The 21,996-nt window shown below is 40.7% G+C and overlaps 1 protein-coding gene across 1 annotated transcript in view; it reads right to left on the bottom strand.

Annotated features, from left to right (window-relative positions):
- Positions 1-21,996, bottom strand: part of LOC124154908 — a 203,058-nt gene that overhangs the window by 79,435 nt on the left and 101,627 nt on the right. The gene's annotated exons all lie outside the window — the stretch shown is intronic.

Below are 21,996 nucleotides of genomic sequence, written 5' to 3'. Positions count from 1 at the left end.
CTCTACGGTGCGGAAACGTGGACACTGAGGAAAGAAGACGAGAGAAGATTGGAGGCATTCGAGATGTGGGTATGGAGAAGAATGGAGAGGGTGAGGTGGACGGAGAGGAGGAGGAACGACGAAGTGCTGGACATGGTGGGTGAGGAGTGGCAGTTTTTAGATGAGATACGGAGGAGACAAGAGTGTATGGATGGAGGGAGTACTCAGCGGGGAGGGATGTTGAAAATGGTGTTATAGGGTGGAATGTTGGGTAAACGAAGGAGGGGAAGGAAAAGAATAGGATTTTTAGATAGATTGAAAGAGAGTAGACCTTATTCTGAATGGAAGAGGGATATCCAAGTTTGGAGGGGATACAGGACGAGGTGATCAGACAATTGTTCCATTTGAGGAACATGTCTTAACCGGAAGAATATCTTTAATAGAAGAGCATCTCCCTGTGAATATATCTATCTATAAATATTTCTCAAACTTTCTGGGGGAAAAAAACAGTTTTAAAGACGTAATGTGCTCTGAGACGAATGGTTTCCATTGTCATCATTTATTGACGTAAACAAACCATGAATATAACAGCAATGGAGGGTTATCCGACCACTGCATATGTTGCAATCCACCGCGAATTTTAATGGATTTACAAAAATCGCATTAAGAGTTGATGACGTCAGATAAAATCGATTTTCTTAAAACATTGTAAAAAAACTTATTTAATATCCTATTATTCCCTTCGTATTTTGGTTAGTTCTTTATATTCCATTTTTAAATGCTTTCACTCATGTCTTATCATCAACACACAGAATGAAAGGGAATAGACCTTAGTGAGAATTGTAGAGCGACCTTCCAGTTGGGTGGAGAGAGAACTCGTCGTAATCCGCAAAATACTCCACGTGAAGCTCCCTCTGCCGGTAAAATACATTGATGCATTACATAAAACGGAGGACCAGAAGCAGGTTGAGGTCATTCGGGCCACGGGCGATACAATGACCAGCGGAATCCGCATACATGATATGAGCACAGAGTATACTCTGTGATATGAGTGTGGGATGGATCAAGAAGGGTCATTCACTAACGGACCCTGTATTCATCAAAAGAATTCGGTCTGAATCGAAGGCAAAGATAAGTCACGATTGGAAACCAATCTCTCTCATTCAATCATGATGTCATAAAAACCATTAGCTAGAAAAGCGAAGGTTTCCACCCGCTTTTCATGAGTTGCTGACGTGGTTCATTCACATGGAAAGGGACGGGAATTGACTGAGGTGATGACTAGCTCACGAAAGTGAAAACAACAGCGACCCACATGAGGCCGATGCACAAGGTCGAGGAATAGATGAGTCGCGGCGAATTGCTAATCATTAATTCGTGACGTCATCAACTTACCTGTCAAAGGGTCGATGCCGTCGATTTTACGTCGCGCACAATTTTTATGTGAGAAACGGATCAAGAATCAATGGAAAAATACAGGGGCATTTTGATTTTTTGAGCTCGGTCACATTTGACTTTAACAACCAAAACGTGCGTAGAAAAAAATAGCATAGAATTAAATTAAACATTGAAAGAAAAACAAGCTTAACGACTCTGAGGGGTTTGAAAGAAAAGCACCAGACGCCATCAACCATTCTTCTGCAGAATTTCCAGCGAACCGCCGTAAACGAAATTGAAATTGATATGAATGGTTTATCAGCACCATCAATGTCTTTCCTCGAGTTAAATTTTCAATTCCCAATTAATCACATTGTACGCATCATCCAGAAATACCTTTTTCTAATACTGACGATTAGCTTTGACAAAAACTGGTGAAGAGCGAATTTAAAAAAATGACTAAGATGACACTGCGCATTCTACCGTTTCCGCGCTAACTTTTTCGTAAATCTGAAATGAACCAAATCCTTTTCACGCTAACTTTAGCCCTGATTTCACCAGGTAATTTCCGAGCTAATGATTTCCGTGAACACGGCCATTGGCGTATGGGTGTGAAGCAGGACAGCGACCCCTACAAGAGTGGGTACACATTTATTTATTTAATCATTCAAAAACGACCGAAAGGGACTTTACATTGAATAGAAAACTTAAAATCTGCAGATTCAACAAATGTACACTATAAAAAAAAACTACAAAAATGATATTAAAAACAATCAGAAGATGGCTTTTCGAAGCTGCCTCTTGAACGATCTGTTGGGCATTGAAAAATCTAGGGATGGGCAAGTGGTCGAAATGGTATCGAAAGAGGTAGGGAGTCTGTAGAAAAGAGATCTGTGGGAGAGAGAGAAAGAGAAAAGGAAGGACGTACATCACGCCAGCCGACACTTCAGGCGTCTCATTAACGCTGCGTCCATCCCAACTCTTTAGGAATTAGGGAGCATGGATTTGGGAGGCTAAATTTTGGGGTAGCCAATCCAAAAGGGAACATGAATTGGGAAATCCTAACGCAGGCGCTGCCATCGTAGTCATGCTAACGTAGACTTCTGCTCAGCAAAATTTTTATCGATTGTATTAACAGCTTCAAGTGTGACTTAGCAATAAACTGGATCCAGAAGAATGGGGTTGGAAGTCAATTCACAATGTACTGGAGCCAATCCATACTCTACGCCTGTCTCCTTAACGCCTTTATTAATTTTTTTGCAACTGAAAGAAAGGGTGTAGTTCAAAATGTAGTTGAAAAAGGTGGGCTTATTTTGTTCAACGGGATGCATCAGTCGTCCAGCCCAGTCTTGTTAAAAATGTTGAACTTTCAACAGAAGAAGATACCGACATCAACGACGAAACAGATGATGTGTCGCTGTCACAACAATTTACATCGACTCACGGGAATGTAGAGGAAGAAGAAGATAAGGGTGGAAGAAGAAATAAAAAAATAATAAGCTCAATAAGACCTGATTTACGAGAAAAACAGACCGTGGAGTAGACCTACTGGGGAAACTACACTTTAAAAAAACGCGCCTCGTAACTACCACATAGGTGGCGTGGAAACGTGTGCATACTATGGAGAATACTAAACCCTCTGTCCCGATTGTTGGCGGAGGGACAGGTGAGAGCTAGTGACCAATATGCGTGTTATGTGTCCAATAATGTTCGGAGAGCGCAACAGTATAGTCATGCATATTACGGAGAATACAGCTCCAGCTAACTTTCGAATGGCTTTTTCTCAGAAACGGTAAATCTTAGAGAAAAAAGTGTATGACATCTTTGTAGATAATTTTCTGATCTGCAAATTTGGTCGGAGCAATTTTTATCATAAAACTAACCGTTTGGCAAAAAAATGCAAAAAAAAACATTTTTGTGACCTTTGACCTTGAATAAAATTTTTTGCACACACGGGATCAATGGGGACTTTTCAGTATTTCATCAGAGTGGCATCCTTGAGGTTCATGCAAATTTTTAGCTTGTTGGGAATTTATGCAATGGTCAATGTCTATTTTGACCGGGCTATAATGAGGTAACGCCGGTCAGTTGCCAAAGACTGCCATTAATCCAACTGCATGTTTTCATTCAACGGCTAAAAAATAAATATCAGAGTTTAAAACCTTAATAAAACGCTACGTGATAGAACAATATGGCTTACCTTGTTATTGCGACATCAGTTTCGTCCCATATAAATTATACAGTAAGAGCTGATAGTGGAATAAACTATAGTCTTTCTTGTGAGGCGAAACGTCAAAACAGCCTTTCTCATATGACAGGCAATTTACGACTGGCAAGATGACGAGCACTCAAATATTGCATCCATTAACTGTCGTGAATATTTAGCACTAGTTTGACTCTGCGTTATCCACTCTACGAGAAACCTTATGGACCGCAATCACCCCAACCTCATTTTGATGCAAAGTCTTAGCGTACCAATTTCCATTTTATGTAGCTGATAGTATTTCAATCGTTCTCTTTACTAAGTACACTTATTAAATTTCCTCAGTTTCTTTAGCAATTTGCTTCCCACTTTGACGTTTTTACGATCTGGTTTATTTCCTCTCTTTTCTAATTCTGACGAATTTCCCCATCATGACAACGCCTCCTGCAACGATATTCCAATTTTATAAACGAAGCGAAAATTACAAAGTGCTCGAAAAGGTGTAAAAATGTCAACGCTACTCTTAACAAGATAATTTCCCTCTCTGGCGTCCACGTAGCACTTCCTCTTATTTCTCCCCAAATACATTTCCCGCGCTCTGAATTATGAGAGAAGGGTGGGGACCTATTCGGAACCTGACTGAATCTCGAGTCTTCACTCTCCCTTCGTGGTTCACAGCTCAAACTTAAGTTGAGTCAGAGGTCGTATTTTAGAAACACCAAATCAAATATTTGAGCTCGGTTACCTGCGGTAAAATTTGCAATATAACGCATTTTCCTGAAATAGTTTCATCCATCCCCCCCCCCCCCCCGCCCAGCTCCAGGCTGCCAACGACGACTGCTGCGTGTGGCGGTTAATGTTTGAACACCGTCATTTCCCAATGAGAATTAACTGATAAATCCTAATTTTCGTGACTGTTGGTCGAAATCTGGCGATTTGATTAAGCTCCGATGAAGTCACCGTTTGTCAATTGTTATGCGAGGGCCACGCACGGCGGGGGGCGTGGCTGACCGAGGGTCACGTGGAATGTGGACGATATGTACTGCGCATGCGCCGACAGAAGACCTTACCTGGAAAAGAGAAGAAGGGAGCACTTTAGTCTTCAACAAATGCGTAGTTAATGCAACTAATACATTCACATTTGAAGGCGAGAGACGTGAACAAAACATAGAGGGAACACTTCATTCCATAACATTTCTCGTTCTATTAATTGTTAAGCTTTCTTTTCCGTCAATATTAGTAATTTAGTGGGTGGATGTTTTTCTTGAGTTGTGAGTCTCCAAGCAAACATTACAGTGCGCCAACGTTCCATACATTTATTGTTCTTCCCCTGGGATTACGATGAAATATCATTATGAAATGGATGGTGATAAAAAAAATTAGCGAACACTCAACGTGAGTAACGCTAGAAAATTAAATTTTACATAATTATGGTAAGTAGTAGGTCTTTGATTAACATTATTAGTGGAATCTAAATCCACAAATATTCATTGAAATATTGCTGAGTTATTCGCTTTTTTTGTTGCTATGCCATATTTTTGTAAATCCATCGGTCTAATCAAATTATAATTAATTTCACTTGAATTCATAATGATAAAATAATTCTTAGAGTATTGGTGAAATGTATATGATGCAAAAAAACGTTGCTAGCCAACGTTTGAGTTTATTTAAAACCATCATCATCAGGGAGGGCTTAACTTTGCAAAGTTTTTTTTGCATTGTACACATTTGACCTATACTCCAAGAATTATTTTATCATAAATCAAATAGAGGTCAAGTAGGAAAAAAATCTAATTATGAATTCATAATATCTATTCTTATATCACAGCTATTTTTGTTATATTAGATATATGTCCTTGCTAATCGTACTGATGTACTCAAGAGCTAGTTCGTAGACCTACACCGCAAGAGAATATCTTATAATAAAAGTAATAATGGGATCTTGTTCATTTAAAACCAAAGAAAACTCGACTCATTTAAAGAATTCGATAAATGAAGATGAGAATACGTTTAAGTCTTCTGATAATGTCGTAGTTTACATGACATTGACAAGAAGAGGAAGATTTGCTACAGAGGGAAAAATTCTTTTCGGCTTTTATACATTTCGTTCGCCATGAGAATAACCGTCATGCCACTCGTGTCGAGCAAAGGCAATTGTATCATCGAAATGCTTCGGTTTTTCATCGTTTTCAGTCGTTTAAGTCTTCTTTATTTTCCAAGAATATCTTAATGGATACGCTTTTTTTCATCCTCATGCTTTGTAGAAAAATCCTTCGCATTTTATGAATCTCTCACGAGAGTGTAAACAACAACGAACTCCTCCAGAGTGATTCGCGAGACAGAGGAATGGCTTTCATAAGAGGCGGTGGACCGCTTGCAATGAGTTTGTGACGTCGTCAACTTATCTCCAAAACGGGTCGAGGCCATCGAAATTTCTTCGCGAACTGCTGAAGAAGCAGTAAACGGATCGATAAGAAAAAATACATGTTTATCTATTCTGTAAACTCTTCGGCGATCGATAAAAATTACCAATTGTTAAGCCATTGTCGTCACCATGGCGACGACGCCGTTCCTTGAGCGCGCGTCCGTGACTGTTCCCCTGGCAAAAACTGGAAGCTTCACTCCAAGGTCCTCGGTCGCGACGCCCGAAATGCGATTCGTTCCACACAAACACGAAGGATCCTTGAGGTGCTGGGCCGGTCGCCGAAATCGCCATTGTTCTCTCCTCTCCAATGCTGACGACATTTTTCCCACGAATTCGACCCCGCGCGCCATCAACGATAGAACAATTATGGGTTACCGTATACTGTGCCGTAATAATCTTGACCTTAAAAAAAATGTTTACAGTACTTTTTTTCTTTACTTCCTGGATAATTATCATCGTAAGTCGGCAATCTTGAGATTGTTTTGAGGCAGCCCTCCATTCCTATCGCCTATCCGCTAGCCTCTTCATAGAGACGTATTTCTTCTAATTTACATCCTTTATACCTCATTGCCCTATGTAACTCATTCGGGGCCGATCTGTACCCCTCTACGATTGTTTTCATCACGTCATCATATCTCTTCATATGGCTGGCTATGTTGTTCTGTCTTCTGCTTTAGGTTTTTAGGAGGTTTCTCTTTTCTCCCACTCTTCTTAGCACTTCCTCGTTACTCACACGGTCGATCCATTTTATCTTCATCATTCTTCGGTAGCACCACATTTCTAATGCTTCCACTCATGACTTCTCTGCAGCTGTCAACGTCCAAGCCTCGCTTATGTTCCGAATATAGCATCTGATGAATTGTTTCTTCACTTCTATACTTGTGTTATCAGTTGTAATTAGATTCCTCTTTTTGTAGAGAGCCCTCTTCGCTTGCGATGTTCTACTGACTATTTCTCCCTTGCTTCGCCCTTGGACAGTAATTTGGCTTCCCATGTATCAAAAATCTTTCAACTTTTCAAGATTTTGTTTCCTTGGCTTAATGTTTGTCTAAGTCTTTTGCTTCAGATTACGGCGAGAAAAAAATATTTTTTCAAACCAGTTGCAAATATCGCCATACCCTTAAGCTAGGATTATTAAGAATTTGATTGGTTGATATGACGCCACAGCCAGCGCATGCGCAAAAAGTTGAATCTTCTTTTGCCCACCTAATCGCGAATAGCTGCGCCCAAAATTTTAAAGAAGTAAATATGTTCTTCCTGCTTTCTTAAATTCAAAATTGCAGGATTTTCTGCATGGATCATAAAGAATAAGATATTTTCTTTTATGAGTAATTATTTAAACGCCATAGTTATTTATCTAAAATAAAAAATGGTATTAATTGAAAACAGCACTGTAAACCATACTAACTATACGATTACAGCTGGGCCTGAGACGTCAGAGAAAGTTTGTGATGCTTCAATATCGGTTCGGAAAAAATGCAACTAAAACCGTGTTCATGATATTTACAATATTCAACCATAAAAGAGGAAATGACTCATTCGTGAGATATAAGAGGAATTCACTCTTAGGCCATCAACTCCGACCCAATTGCAAATGGGTATTTCTCGCCGTGATGTCAGTCGATCAGTGAGTTGTGTGAGCGTGCGACATTGGCGTGGCCGTGGAGGTCTCAGTTTCATTGGCGCCTGATCGACAGTGGCAGTGGCATTGCCAGTGGGAAGGGGGCGTTGTCAATGGCACTGCCTCTTCCTTTGTCCGTGGTCTCGCGTGAGCGCAAGGACTCCCTCCCTTCACTTCCCACCCCACTCCGTTTCGTCCCCCCCCCCCACCCACAGTACAGGCAGATGTGTAGGTACCGCAGGAGATAATACTCCCTTTGGTCGAAAGCCACAATAAACAAGTCCACTTGCTCGACTGACGAAGGACAGCGATATCATACACGAAATAAATCCAACGGAGAAGGCATAGATATAGCGGTCATCGCCGGGCTGTAAAAATGAGTATCGAATTTCCAGAACAATTAATTAATACTAACAAGGAGACTTTGCCTAACTGATGTCAAGAAAGAAGATGAAACATTTTTTTATTTGAAATTAGACACTTAGATAGGAATACCGTTGAAGGGTTTTGTCCACATACGCCCGGGTTTGAGAGAAAAAAGCATTTAAAAATTTAAAAATATGGTCACGTTGAATTTAATTTTAAAAATTTCACTAATTGTTTCCTGGCCGATTTGGCCTAGTGGTAGCGTGCCGCGTTACTGTTTAGAAAGACCAGGGTTCGACACTCGGAGAGAGTAAATTTTTTCCTGTCTGACACCTCCTCCATTTAAAAAAATGCTTTTTTCTCTCAAACCCGGGCGTATATGGACAAAACCCTTCAACAGTATTCCTATCTATGTGTCTACTTTCAAATAAAAAAGGTTTCATCTTCTTTCTTGACATCAGTTAGGCAAAGTCTCCTTGTAAGCTCGAGCAATATTTCAAATCCTGCCGCGTGAACGGCGGTGAAATATACAAGAGTTGCCATGAGAAAAAATTCCCCTGGACCGGGAATCAAACCACGGACCTTTGGCTTTCCGTGCCACTGAGCAGACCACTACGCTATCCAGGTTCTTAAATTCCCATGGCAATTATACGCAGCCTTATGGTACTAGGTGTTTTTTTCTCGTGGCAATTCTTGAATACTAAGCTCAATTATGTAACAAATAATTTAAACAAAAACGCATTTAAACATTTGCAAGTGAAATATATTCCCTTCAAAAGTATGTAAAAGTGGGTGTAACTGTCATCCTGCACTTAAAGTGCTCGATATCCGTGCAACCGTTCTGAGATCGACTCTCGTCAACGGCACTTGTTTTCAAATAATTACCTTCTTCTTTTCCTTATACCGATGCCAAATATTCACAATAATATTCATGATTTTCATTGCATCTTTTATTTCTGAGCGAGGAAATATTTTGCACGGCATCTGATTTTTTCCCATTTTTTTCACGCGAAAGTTTACTCCGGATCATTTGATTTCCGCGTCGACGCTTTTATAATGTACTCATGTAGGTAATTGGTTTCCCTTTATGCTGCAATATGATATTGTGGACTCATTATTACAATTGAAGCCTAGTTCTATTTAATCATAAGGCGTTATTAGTTGAAACTCCCTGTACTCTGCGCAGTGGAAAAAACAGAACCGGAAAGCTACAATTATTACCCATATAATTTGATAATTTTCTTGATGGAAGAAGTAAAATCAAAATTTTACAGCAACGAGACGCTTCTCGGGAGCCTCTTGTTAAGGCCTGGTTACACGCTACATTAACACGTTCAAGTTAATGTCTGTTTTCGTGAATGATTTTGGTGGACCGGAACGGAACATGAACGAATGCATGAACCAAATTAGAACAGGTTCTATTTTCCGTTCATGCATTCGCACAAGTTGGGTGGCTATAACACGGTGCATTTTGGCGTTCATTCTAGCGTTCATACATTTAGACTCTGGTCTGGTTCCCCCTCCCGCCTTGTGAGGTGACCTTGATCGAGGCTCTGAGCGCTGATAGGACGCAGGATGCTAGCGGGTAGCTGAGTACCTTGCTGGCTGGTAGCGCTAGGCTTAAATAAGGATTATTAATACCTTATCAAACGAAGAAAACTTTCCGACCTTAGCCAGTTTTAATAGGTGATTATTAAGACATGTTTCCCTGAGCTCTGCGCCTCATGCATGCATTGGTAACCTCAGACGATGTATAACTCCTATCCTCTCGTATAGAAACTAGGTCCCTGTGACGTCATGTGGAGTGGCATCGCATGGGCGCCAATCTGGCCTTTTTCAAATGAGGATAAAAATGGACCATTGCCATTCGTCTAAACCGGTATTTCTAAAACGAAATAATTTGTATATTATGAATACACTAATGGTGGGTAACGAATCGCAATCAATGCCTTTCGTTTTCTTTGATGAAGGAAACTACCCTTTTAAGACCCCACATTTCTAATAGGTTTACATTCACGGTGTTTAGGGTTCCGTCGTGCCCCGATTGATATACTGATACACAATGCATGCATCTCCGGTCGGAAAACACGCGTTAGCGCTTATTGAGGGAAGCGTGATGGCCGGATCTATGGCACGCTGATCGGAGGGACCTGGGTTCAAATTTCGGGTGAATCCTCCGAAAAAACTGCAAACATCTTCCGAGTGGCTGCCATATGAACTGCCTCCAATGAGTGGCACGCCTGTGGCTTACCCTGGGGTGAGCTCTACTCTCACCTATCCAAACCAGCCTTCGTGTTCAATAACAGAGTGACCCGAGAGTTATTTCCGCGTCTACATTTCGCACTTTTCACATTCATGCACTAGAATATTCGTGCTTGTAGTTTGCAGATGGAATAAGTGCAAACAAAGGCAACTGTAGCTCCCTCAACGCGATCATGAATATAATTGTGCTGTTGCATAACCAGATTCATTTTCAATCGTGAGATAAGGTTAAGAGGATAATTCATGCTCTGAAAAAATTCTAAGCAGGTGCACTTTTGCTGGTTAAAGTGCGTTTGGTGGGGACATGAAGCAGGTAGTCCCAGGTTGGGCGTGGCCACCCTCGGAAGGGTCGCTAATCCTCGACCCTTTCCTCGACGAACTCACCTTCGCTGGCCCACGCCTTCCACCCTACCAGCGGGGGGCCTCCCTCCCTAAAAGTGACCGTTCCCACTGCAATTTGAAAATCAATCAATCGATCCAATAATCAAAAAATAAATGTTTTCATCGTACTCCTGTCAAGCGTGTGATCAAGTACGTCTTTGAACCGTGTTTCTGCGATGAAAAATAACGATTTTGTTAACTTTGCTGAAAACGTGGTTTCGGACCACCGGAAAATGGCAACAGCGGTTTGAAATGGGCAAGGTAGCGGGCTGTTTGAATGAGTTACGAGCGTGAGTTTGGCCATGTGGTACCGTTCAGTAGCACGCCAAGGCTTCAGTTAATTTACCAGAGTATTTTCTTACTCACCAGCTACTGATACTAAGTTCGCAGGCTTTCAAAATGTCAATCTTCCATCGTACTGCAAATGATAGCAACGGTATCTCAATAAGTAGATCATTACGTTACTCGCTATGATGACTACCCTAGAGGTGCCTAAGCTGTGTGAGTTTTAGACAGTGACTGCGAATATTTCGGAGTGCGTACATACCTCACGGTTCGTCTACGTCTACATAAAATCCCGCAAGCCGCCTAAAAGGCGTGTGGCAGGGGGCGTTAGGACACCCCCTTAAAGATATCCATTCTAAATTCTTTACGTTAGTCTTGTTAGTGCTAATACCTCATTGATGAACTCGAATGGAAATCTCTATCAGACCGCAGGCTGAAAAATAAACTGAACCAATTAGATAAATTCAAGAGGAGTGTATTTTCAGACGAAGGTAGACATATGTTACCAACCAACGCCATTATACCACGGTAGATCAAATCATATAAATAATATCAGAGAGATAGACTGTAGAACAGACAGATTCATTGTCTTTTTTCCCACGATTTATGAGACTGTACCGACAGCATTTCCACGATAGATCATTATTGAGGTTTCGCATGATCTACTTTTCCTGAATACATATTGTGCTCTCATTAACAAGTTTTGCGCGTCTAGGTGTTCTACATCTACATTTTAACAATACCCCGCGAGCAACCTCTAGGGTGTTTGGCAGGGGGTGACAAATCACCAACATGCAGCATGCAAGAGGACCGCCACATGCACACCGCACGGTCATATAAATATTACGCATACTAGTAAAATATACATGCTTGTCCATAAAAAAACTTGCTAATGGTTATTTATTCGTAGAGCAAATACATACAAGGTTAGAACTATGAAAAAAACATGCAATGAGTGATCCTAGCGAGCGACGCTATTAATCCTATCAATTGAGACGACGTTGCTATCCTTAATAGAACGAGGGAAGAATGACATTTTAAATCTCTCTGTTCTGCAGTTTATTTATTTTATTTTATTCTCATGATCACGTCTACTATAGTACGATGGTAAACGAAGGATATGATTCTCGTCGTCTGAGAAAATATCTTTTTTTTCCTATCCCTTTTCTAAATCCGTGCTGTTCTTTTACTGAAAGATTTTGGCAATCTAAGTAGAGGTTCGAGGTTATCGTAACTCCCAGGTAGTTCACTTAGTATGTTGCCTTTATGTTAATACCATCCACAGATTAAATATGGCTATAATTGGACGAATTTCGCAAGAAATGTACCGACATGCATTTGCTCAGATAAGATCGAGTCCCCACTCTTGGCTCCACAAATGAACGTTGTTTAACGCCGATGATAGAATTTCATAGTCAGAGTGGTCCATAATTTCGCGATAGATGACAGCGTTGTGACCAAATAAACGAATTTTACTGGTATGCGGGAGCAGAGATCATTAATGTATACAATGAACAACATGGGGCCGATTACCGAATTCAATGAATCAAACAAGAATTTGGCTTCTACTTTCCCCAAATTATTTGTTTGTAGTGTAATTACAAACAGTGGCGCCGACTCGCTGGGGCTTGAGGGGGCCCGACTCCCCTCAAAAATTCATTATGGGTGTGAGGAAAAAATGTCAGGCTTCTCGATTTTCCCCGGATTGTCTACATATCGACATTCGAGTTATCACGTTTCTAATGTTGATCATATGACTCTTCTAAAATGCTTATAAGCTTAAAACTCACTAATTATAAAATTTCCCAGTGCAAGATCCCCCCCCCAATATTTTTTTAAGTCGGCATCCCTGATTACACATCGGAGGGAAAGGACTTGGTACTCTTCTGGATGAAGTCAACGGAGGCCACCCCCTGCCAAACACCCAAGATGTGGCTCCCACGGTATTGTATAGTACGTACTTGGGGATAGACACAGGTAAAATGATGCTGCATGTGCCACTTTATTTCATCATTTCATAGCCAAGTTGTTAAGTTATAGAACGAATGATTCATTCTAGAATGTAGAGGAGACAGCAAAATATTGTTGATATCTATAATTTTCTCTACCCACCATCTCCATCGCGTTTGGTTGGCATCTAGCTGGGTGACACTGGTGATTATTAACAAGTCTGCTACCACTATGAAATTGATTTGCCAAAAAATGCAAAGCAAAGCAAAAAAATATAGGTAGCAGCCCTGAAAAGAGCTTTGTTATGATGAATAGATGCAGCCATAAGCGTTGTCAGTTCCTTTACATACTACTTCTAAACATTTGTGTAAAAGCACTTGTGCGCTTTCACCAAATCACGAAATAGGTCCTCCGTCGTTGAGAGCCTGGATCGCCAAACAAATTCTGTGAGGAACGATTCCAGATTTCCCACACGTAATCTGCCGGTCCTCCTCCTCAAGTCCCGTTTCATTACTGACCACACGCTTTCGATGTTTTGCGTGTGGGTGCTTCTATCTCCGGGACGAACAAAATTCTGAGAGTGGTTGACGGTATCATGGATGTACCCCAAACTCTCCAGACCGGCGTACCCTCGCCACATATCTGTTTTAATCGTCGTTCCCATTCTTACGTATTTTGTTATTGCCTCGTTGAGAGTGGCGGCATCCCTTTTCTCCACGACGCAGAGAAAGGTCTCCCTGGTCTCCCGGTCAACACCACCAAGGACCCACTTCGTTTGGCAGAGACGACCGCGGTTATATTTTCGACGCCCGAATGCGCTCTCGTCGATCTCGACCACGTGCCCCGGACCGCCGATTTCTACACTCGTTTCCTGGAGCCAGGTGAAGACCATCTCTTGGAAGACCCCGATGATGCTGGAAACCGTCCTCCGCTGGATGCCTATCTCCTTAGAAATTACACAGACTGGATAGCGATTAATCCAGCCTATGACTACGGCAAGGACGTCCTCCGGTCTAGTGGCAAACCATTGAAAAATGGTTCCCACTGTGATGGAGGAACATCTCCGGCATGTAGCCAACGGGCATCTAAATACAGGCAGCCTCCCCTTCCCCTTCGAGAGGGTAGTTCTCATGCTCCCACAGACGCACCAAGCCCCAAAGCACCAAGAATTGCACTATACCCACCACCCTAATATGGGCCTTAAACGCAGATATGCTCTTACAGAACTCCATGTCACTGGTTTGGCAGTTCAGTAGAGAGTAAAACTTTGCACGTAAAACCCTCTTTTTATAAGGAGCCATGCGAGTGTTGGAAAGTGAATGCGAGCACCTTAACGTATTTTCGCAAGAATATTTTCTTAAGAATTCGTCAATTGTCGTAATGACAAGTATTCTTTGAATTTCGCCAGACGTCAGTGACATATAAATGCATTTATCTACCACTCAGTCCTATTTCAGCCATTGCGGCGAAGTTCTTTGTAGATAAGGACTCTAGAACGCTAACAAAAATGCACCCCATGAAAGACCATCCAGATTAGTCGTGCAATTTGCATTGTACAGGGAGGGTCGTGGGAATGAAGTCGAGGACGGAAATTCCGATCTGGACTCTCAGCCTAATGACGGTCGGTCAGGACTAGCTTGGGTTTCGAACAGGTAACAAAAAATTAGCTGGTGCAAACGATAACTCAAAAGCTTTCATAATTTTTCCATGGGCATATGAGACAGCAATTTTTTGAAAATTTTAAAGAAGAACGTAGTTTTCATTTTTAAAAGAGCTGATTTAGATCGGTAAATTTCATGTCATCGATTCATATGTAAAATGCTTTACCCGCGTTTCAATAATCACGTAGTTTTCATTTTTAAAAGAGCTGATTTAGATCGGTTTAAGATTCATCTACATCTACATCCACATCTACATCTACATAATACCCTGCGAGCCACCTCTAGGGTGTTTGGCAGGGGGTGATCAATCACCAGCATGCAGCAGGCATTTGGACTCCCACATGCACACCACACCGTCCAAAAAACGTCCTGTATAATAACAAACTATACTACTATATGCTGTTAGAAATAGAATATAGAATAGAAATTCAGAAACATGCATTAAGTTTTACATAGGTTAGTAGGCTACACTACAAGTCATGCAATCTATTTACGAGTTCTCGTCAATCTATTTACAAGGCATCGCGTGCAAAGAAGAGCTGCCAGGTATGTGAAAGGTCGTTACGATAGTCTTGTTAGTGTAACTGACCTCTTAGATAAACTCGGATGGGAATCTCTGTCGGACCGTAGATTGAAAAACAGACTAAACCTTTTAGATAAATTCAAGAGCAGTGTCTTTTCTGACGAAGTTAACCATATCTTGCGGACGCCAACGTACTACGGAAGATCAGATCATATAAATAAAATAAGAGCGATAGATTGCAGAACAGACAGATTCCGAATGTCATTTTTTCCACGATCAATAAGAGATTATAACGGCAGCAATAGAACTCGTAAATAGCATGATCTACCTTTTCTGAATCCGTGCTGACAGTCATGGAGGAAGTTACGTCTGTCCAAGAAAGTCATGATATTGCTAACGACGATATGCTCAAGTATCTTGCCTATGATCGATGTTATTGAAATTGGACGGTAGTTGCCTGGGTCATGTTTGTTTCCCTTTTTAAATATGGGTGTAACGCTTGCAATGTTCCAGTCTAGCGATAACTTTCCTTCTGATAGTGACTTCTAGATATTATCTCTTAGTAAGGAGTGATCTGTGGAGCTAACTCCTTAGTTATTGAGCGTTGTGGAGCGTAATTTTCTTTAGCTTCAAGTTCCTTCAATTTATTACATGACGTAATGTACTTTCTGTACACGTTGTATAAATTGCTCTGCTTCCTAAGTTCCCTTCTGAAATCGTTGTTGAATTTATTATTTAATAAATGTATTTGTGATTTTGAATTTAGGTGTGCAATTAAAAATATGAATAGTTTCTTTTGCTCTCCCGAAAGGTTGCTATTTTTGAGATAATTGTTTGCTGGTAGCTCCTCTTTGCACGCGTTCTAACTCTTTTTTAAGCCTATTTCACGAGGATCCCAAACACTGACAGCGTATTCTACATGGAGTCTAATGAGGGAGAAGTAGCTAATTTCTCTCGCAAAAATGAAAAAGACACGTGTAGATCTTTTTTGTGTGAAAATAAAATAAATGCGGGACAATTATTAAAATCGAAAAATGATACAAAGGAAGCTCTTCTGGGGGCATCGAATGAATTCAAACGAAAAATAATGGGCAAATATGGCCATTATTTTAGCCCTAAGGCTTTTTGATTATTCGTAAGAGAGGTGCAGGTAAATAGCGCTGTAATAATAACGCTATAGCAAATAATTGTCACATGCCAAACACCCTAGAGGTGGTTAGGCCGCGTGAGTTTTAGACGGTGATTGCGAGGCCCTTTATATATTCTCCCCAGAGAAAGGAAAGAAAATTTTTTAAGAATACTTTAACTATCGCACTGACAGGTATTCTTTGAATTTATCACACATAAATGCTCACATATACTACTCACTACTCAGTCCTCTTTCAGCCATTGCAGCAAAGTTTTTTTTGTAGATATGGACTCTAAAGCGCTAAAAAAATGCACCCCATTAATGACCATCCAAAATGTCGTGCAATTTGTATTATACAGGAAGGGTTGCAGGAATGAAGGCGATGTCGGAAATTCCGATCTGGACTCTCAGCCTAATGAAAGTCGGTCAAGACTAGCTTGGGTTTCGAGCAGGTAGCAAAAAATTAGCTAGTCTAAAGGATAACTCCAAAACAAACATATTTTTCCATGGGCATATGAGACAGCAATTCATACAATGAACTTAATCCGTCTTTGCCGAAATTCTGAGCATTAATCGGAACAGTACAATAGTATCAATACTGTACATTGATACTAACCAATGTTTCCCGGATCTTGGTAAGATTTCGATCGAATAAAAATCTAGCTGGAGGAATCGAGCTGGAGGTGGAGTATTTATAGCTGTAAAGAATTCAATCGTCAGCCAAGCGGTAACCGTAACAGAGACCAGGGTTGAATCTTGAATCGTTGAGTTAATAAATGAACAATATAGTTGTCCCAAGCCGCCACGAAGGAAGCGTTCAGGAATGCATTCACGAATTTTAAAAGAAAAACACTAGTAGAGCAGTTACGGAATAACTCAAGAGCATCATGGTCTTATGTCCGGGAAGTTGAAGGTAAAACGATCGATTTTTTCCACGGTCAATAAGAAATTATAACGGTAGCGATAGACGCATAAGTAGATTAAATGACTTTTAGTGTAACCTACTAACCTTTGTAAAACTTAATGCGTGCTGCATGCTGGTGATTTATCACCCCCTGCCAAACACCCTAGAGGGGGCTCGCAGGGTATTATGTAGATGTAGATGAACACACCGTATTCAGCTTATTAATTAAACACCTAGACGCGCAAAACTTTAATGAGAGGTCAACATGGATTCAGGAAGCGCAGATCATTTGAAACCTCAAAAATCATCTATCGTGGAATAAAATATATTCGGGAAATAACAGGTATTAAGTAAATTGGGTTTTGTAAAAAAATACTAGGAAAGGGCGACGACAAAGTGAGATACGACGGCCATTCAGTAAGTATTTAGAAAAGGTAATAAAATCAAATGTAACTGGGTCAATTGTTTTACATTGTTCATTATAGTCTTCTTTTATCAATACAAATTTGTCAAGCATTTTTTCAAGCATTATGAGCCGTCGTGAAAATTTAGAAACATGCATTAATGTTTAAGTAAGTTGTAAGCTACAATATAACTCATGTAATCTATTTGTGAGTTCTAATGCTGTCTGTACAGTCTCTTATAAATTGTGGAAAAAATTCTGAATCTGTCTGTTCCACAGTCTATCTCTCATATATTTTTTTTATGATTCGATCTACGTGGTATGCTGGCGTTGGTAAGATATGACTACCTTCGCCAGAAAATACATGTCTCTTGAATTTATCAATTAGGCTAAGTTTATTTTTCAGTCTGCGGTCTTATAGAGATTTCCATTCGAGTTTATCGATGAGGTATTAACACTAACAAGATTAACAAGAAGTAAAGAATTTTACCGTACCTGGCAGCGCCTCTTTGAATGAATGATCATTAATGGGGTGCATTTTTGTCAGCAGTTAAGATTCCTTGTATACAAAGAACTTTGCCGCAATTTTATTTCATTTCTCTGGAGAAAATACGTAAAGGGACTCGCAGTCACCGTCTAAAAATCACGCAACCTATCCACCTTTCGGGTGTTTTTTGACTTTTTGAAGTAGTTCGACTGCTTTAACCCTTCAATATCCGACTTAGGGAATAATTGACCCTTTATCTCGACGCAGGTTATCTAATCGGAGCCTATGTGGAACTGAAGGCAAATTAACTGAAGCCTTGGCGTGCAAATGAGCGGTACCAGATGGCAAAATCATGCTCGTAACTCATTCAAACAGCCCACTACTTTGCCCATTCCAAAGCGCTGTTGCCATTTTCCGGTGGTCCACAGCCACGTGTTTAGCAAAGTTAACAAAATCGTTATTTTTCATCGCAGAATCACGCTTCAAAGACGTACTTGATCGCATGATTGACAGGAGTACTATGCAAACAGTCATTTTTTGATTATTGGATTGATTGATTGATTTCCAAATTGCAGTCATAGGGTCACTTTTCGGGAGGGAAGCCCCCCCCCTGGGAGGGTCCAAGACACGGGCCAGCGAGGCCGAACGCGTCGAGGAAAGGGTTGAGGATTAAGGACCCTACGGAAGGTGTACCACGCCCATCTTCGGACTACCTGCTCCATGTCCCCACCAAACGCACCTTAACCCTTTTGCTTTCAGTTTAAAAATTACATCCAAAGTTATTTTATTTTAAATAATCGCTGATTCATTCGAAAATCGTATTTAATACATCTTTACCCTCAGAAAAATTGGAGATTACTTGTTACGGAAGTCTCATAGGTTGGAAGTGTATTTTTATTCTTCTAGCAATACCATGAAACTTCAGATTCAGGTTTTTTATCAGTTAGGTATCTTAATTTTACTGAAGTTTCCTTATTTTCTTCACAGAATTTCAACGCGGCTTCGTATTTACTGCTCATGCAGTTGGTATGTATAAATAAAAACAACGCCATCATGTCTTTCTGAAAGTAAGCATATGAGTAAACTTACACGTTCTTTCCTGGAGGAGAAGGACGGTTTGGACGGAGTACATATGACGAGCGCTGAGTGTGGAGGGCATGTCCAGACAAAAGACGATGCACCCGGATCGCCTTTTGCAACGACAGATGGTGCAGCACTTTAAGAGTTCTCCTGTTCAGCAAATACCAACGCGGATGATGGAGGTAAAAAAAAACTACATTACGGATCCATGAACTGCAAAACCGACTCGGGAACTCTTTAAAACCTGTGGTTCCAATCGTTGGTTGTCATGGTGACGTTCAACTCTATGACCTTTGACCCCCATTTTTACCTTCAGAGGTCCAAAAATCAACAATACGGATCTATGAACAGCAAAACCGACTTTGGCACCCTTTAAAACCTATGGTTCGACACGTTGGTTGTCACGATGGCCCAACGTTTACCTCTATGACCTTTGACCTTGGAGATCAATTAGTGGATAATACGGGTAATAGGACAATATAATTGACACGGGTACCCTTTAAAACTCATGGATCGACACCTTTGGTAGTATGCTATTCATTTTTCCACCCTTATGACCTTGACGGTGACCTTACTGGGTCAACAATTGAATTTTCGTAAATAAAAGGGTTATTTCCTATTTTTTCGTGTCCGAAAACCTAGGAATTGACATCTTGGTCAATGAAATTCAGACTTTTTCTATCTCGATTTTTTTAACACTGAAACCCCATAAGGCAAATTCAAATTTTTGGTTCGGACCCACATTGTGAAGACAAAAGGTCAAAATTGTAAAATTTTGCTTGCACTCAACAAAACTTAGGTTCTTTCCCCACAAGTATGCCAATTTTCAAGAATACTGCTCGATGCGAAGTCACTAAAATTGGGAGTCAAAAATGATGACGACTTGTGGGACAGTCTGTATAATTTCCTAATGTGATTAAATGTTTATATTAAATGTGTATAATAATGTTTATATTAATGTTTATGTTTATGGATGATTCAATACCTATATTTACATAGAGATGAGTATTGTTGTTGTTGTTGATCTCTGCTAATAAATTCGAGTAGTGTCAAATGGTGATCGATGCGAGAGATATCTTTATTATTTACCGGCCATCAGTCACAACAAGTTGGCGACGAGGATTAAAAAAAAGAAAGATTGTGAAGTTCAAAGACCAGAAAAAACCTTGTCGACGCTTATTTACGTAAATTTAACCCGGATATAATGGACTCAAAACAGCTCAAAGAATTACTTTCTGCGCTGACTTCCGTCATCAAAAATCAGCAAACCACACCAGCTCCGCAGATAATTCCATTTGAAGCCTACGACGCAAAAACTGAAAAGTTTTCTTCGTATATGGAACGCTTCAATAATTACTGCGATCTCAAGAACGTCAGCGATGATATAAAAAAGGCTCAACTCCTGCGTTCATCGATCGGAAAAGATCACTACAATAATCTTGCTGCATTTCTGGGACCAGATGATCCTATTAAAGAAATCGATTTCAAAACCTTGAAGGCTCATTTTGAGAAAATGCTGTCACCATCAGTCTCAACGGTCGTCTCACAGCATTATTTTCTCAGCATTACTCAACAGCCGCATCAATCAATTTCGGATTTCGTCGCATCGCTGAAGGGAAAGCTTAAAGACTGTGATTTCTACGCTACTTGTCCTACTACCTCGTGCAAAAAGAAGTTCTCAATAGCTGATATATTCCTCCGTGCTCAGTTTATCAGAGGCCTGAAGGATAGCTGGATACGAGAAGCGATACTGCAAGAGACAAATCTCAAGGATTTCGACGGAATCCTGACGAAAGCCACAGCACTAGAAGCATCTCGCTTCGAATCGGGACAGTTAAGTAAATTGCCAGAGAAGACATCGGATCAAGCCGCAGATACAAATAAGATTTACCGTCGTCAAGAAGGAAAACGTCGCAGTCACCGGAGTTCCGAATCTCAAGATAATCGCCGTCAGTCCAACTCTCATCCGCGTCATTTTTCCCATTCCCGCAATTCTAGAGGGCATATTAATTATCGGTCATTAGGTCTCGATGGTATTTGCCTCAAATGTGGTCGCACAAACCATAAATCGCGAGATTGCAGAACAATGCGCGAATCTCTAAAGTGCATTTCCTGTGGGAAAATCGGTCACATTTCCAAAGTCTGCATCACCACCCTGCTCCGTAAATCGAAGACCAACACCCTGTCGTCTCAACGCTCTCAAGAACAAGAAGAAGATCGTCACTCAAACAATGATTATGGCATCACTCGCATCGAAGACACTGAGGATTTGTATGAAGTTGGACCAGACACCGATAAATACATCGTAACAGTCACTCTCAATAACAAGCCGCAGTCGTTCGAAGTGGATTCAGGTGCGCGTTTCTCTTTAATCTCAGAACCCGATTTCAACAAACTTGGACTTAGTATACCGCTTCAACCGACATCAATTTCTTTCCGCTCATACTCAGACCACGTCATCAAACCCATAGGCAAAGTTACGGTCTCAGTTACCTATAATAGGAAGTCAATGGACGCCGATCTATTTATAGTACCAGCAGGGCATGATGCTCTACTCGGACGAATGTGGATTCGTGGACTCGGAATTAGTCTAAAAGAAATAGATAACCATGAATCAGGTCTTCGCACTGTCAATGTGAAAGTAGTTACCTCACTAGAAGACATCTTCAAGAAATATGAACAAATTTTTGAAGAAAGAATCGGGTGTGTTCCAAACGTCGAAGTACATCTTCAACTTAGAGAAGGCGTGACACCCATTTTTAACCGTGAACGAGATGTTCCTTTTGCATTGAGAGAGAGAGTTGAAAGAGAGTTATCCACATTGGAAAAACAAGGTGTCATCACTCCCATTATATCAAGTGACTGGGGATCGCCACTCGTGGTAATACCTAAGCCCGATGGAGGAGTGAGGCTATGCGTAGACTACAAATGTGGGGTGAATTCTAGACTCGTTGCATCAA

This window comes from Ischnura elegans, chromosome 3 (assembly GCF_921293095.1).
Source record: "Ischnura elegans chromosome 3, ioIscEleg1.1, whole genome shotgun sequence".
Taxonomy (NCBI): Eukaryota; Metazoa; Arthropoda; class Insecta; order Odonata; family Coenagrionidae; genus Ischnura; species Ischnura elegans.
Note: the sequence above shows the minus strand (reverse complement) of the source record. Positions and strands in the feature narration are given on the sequence as shown.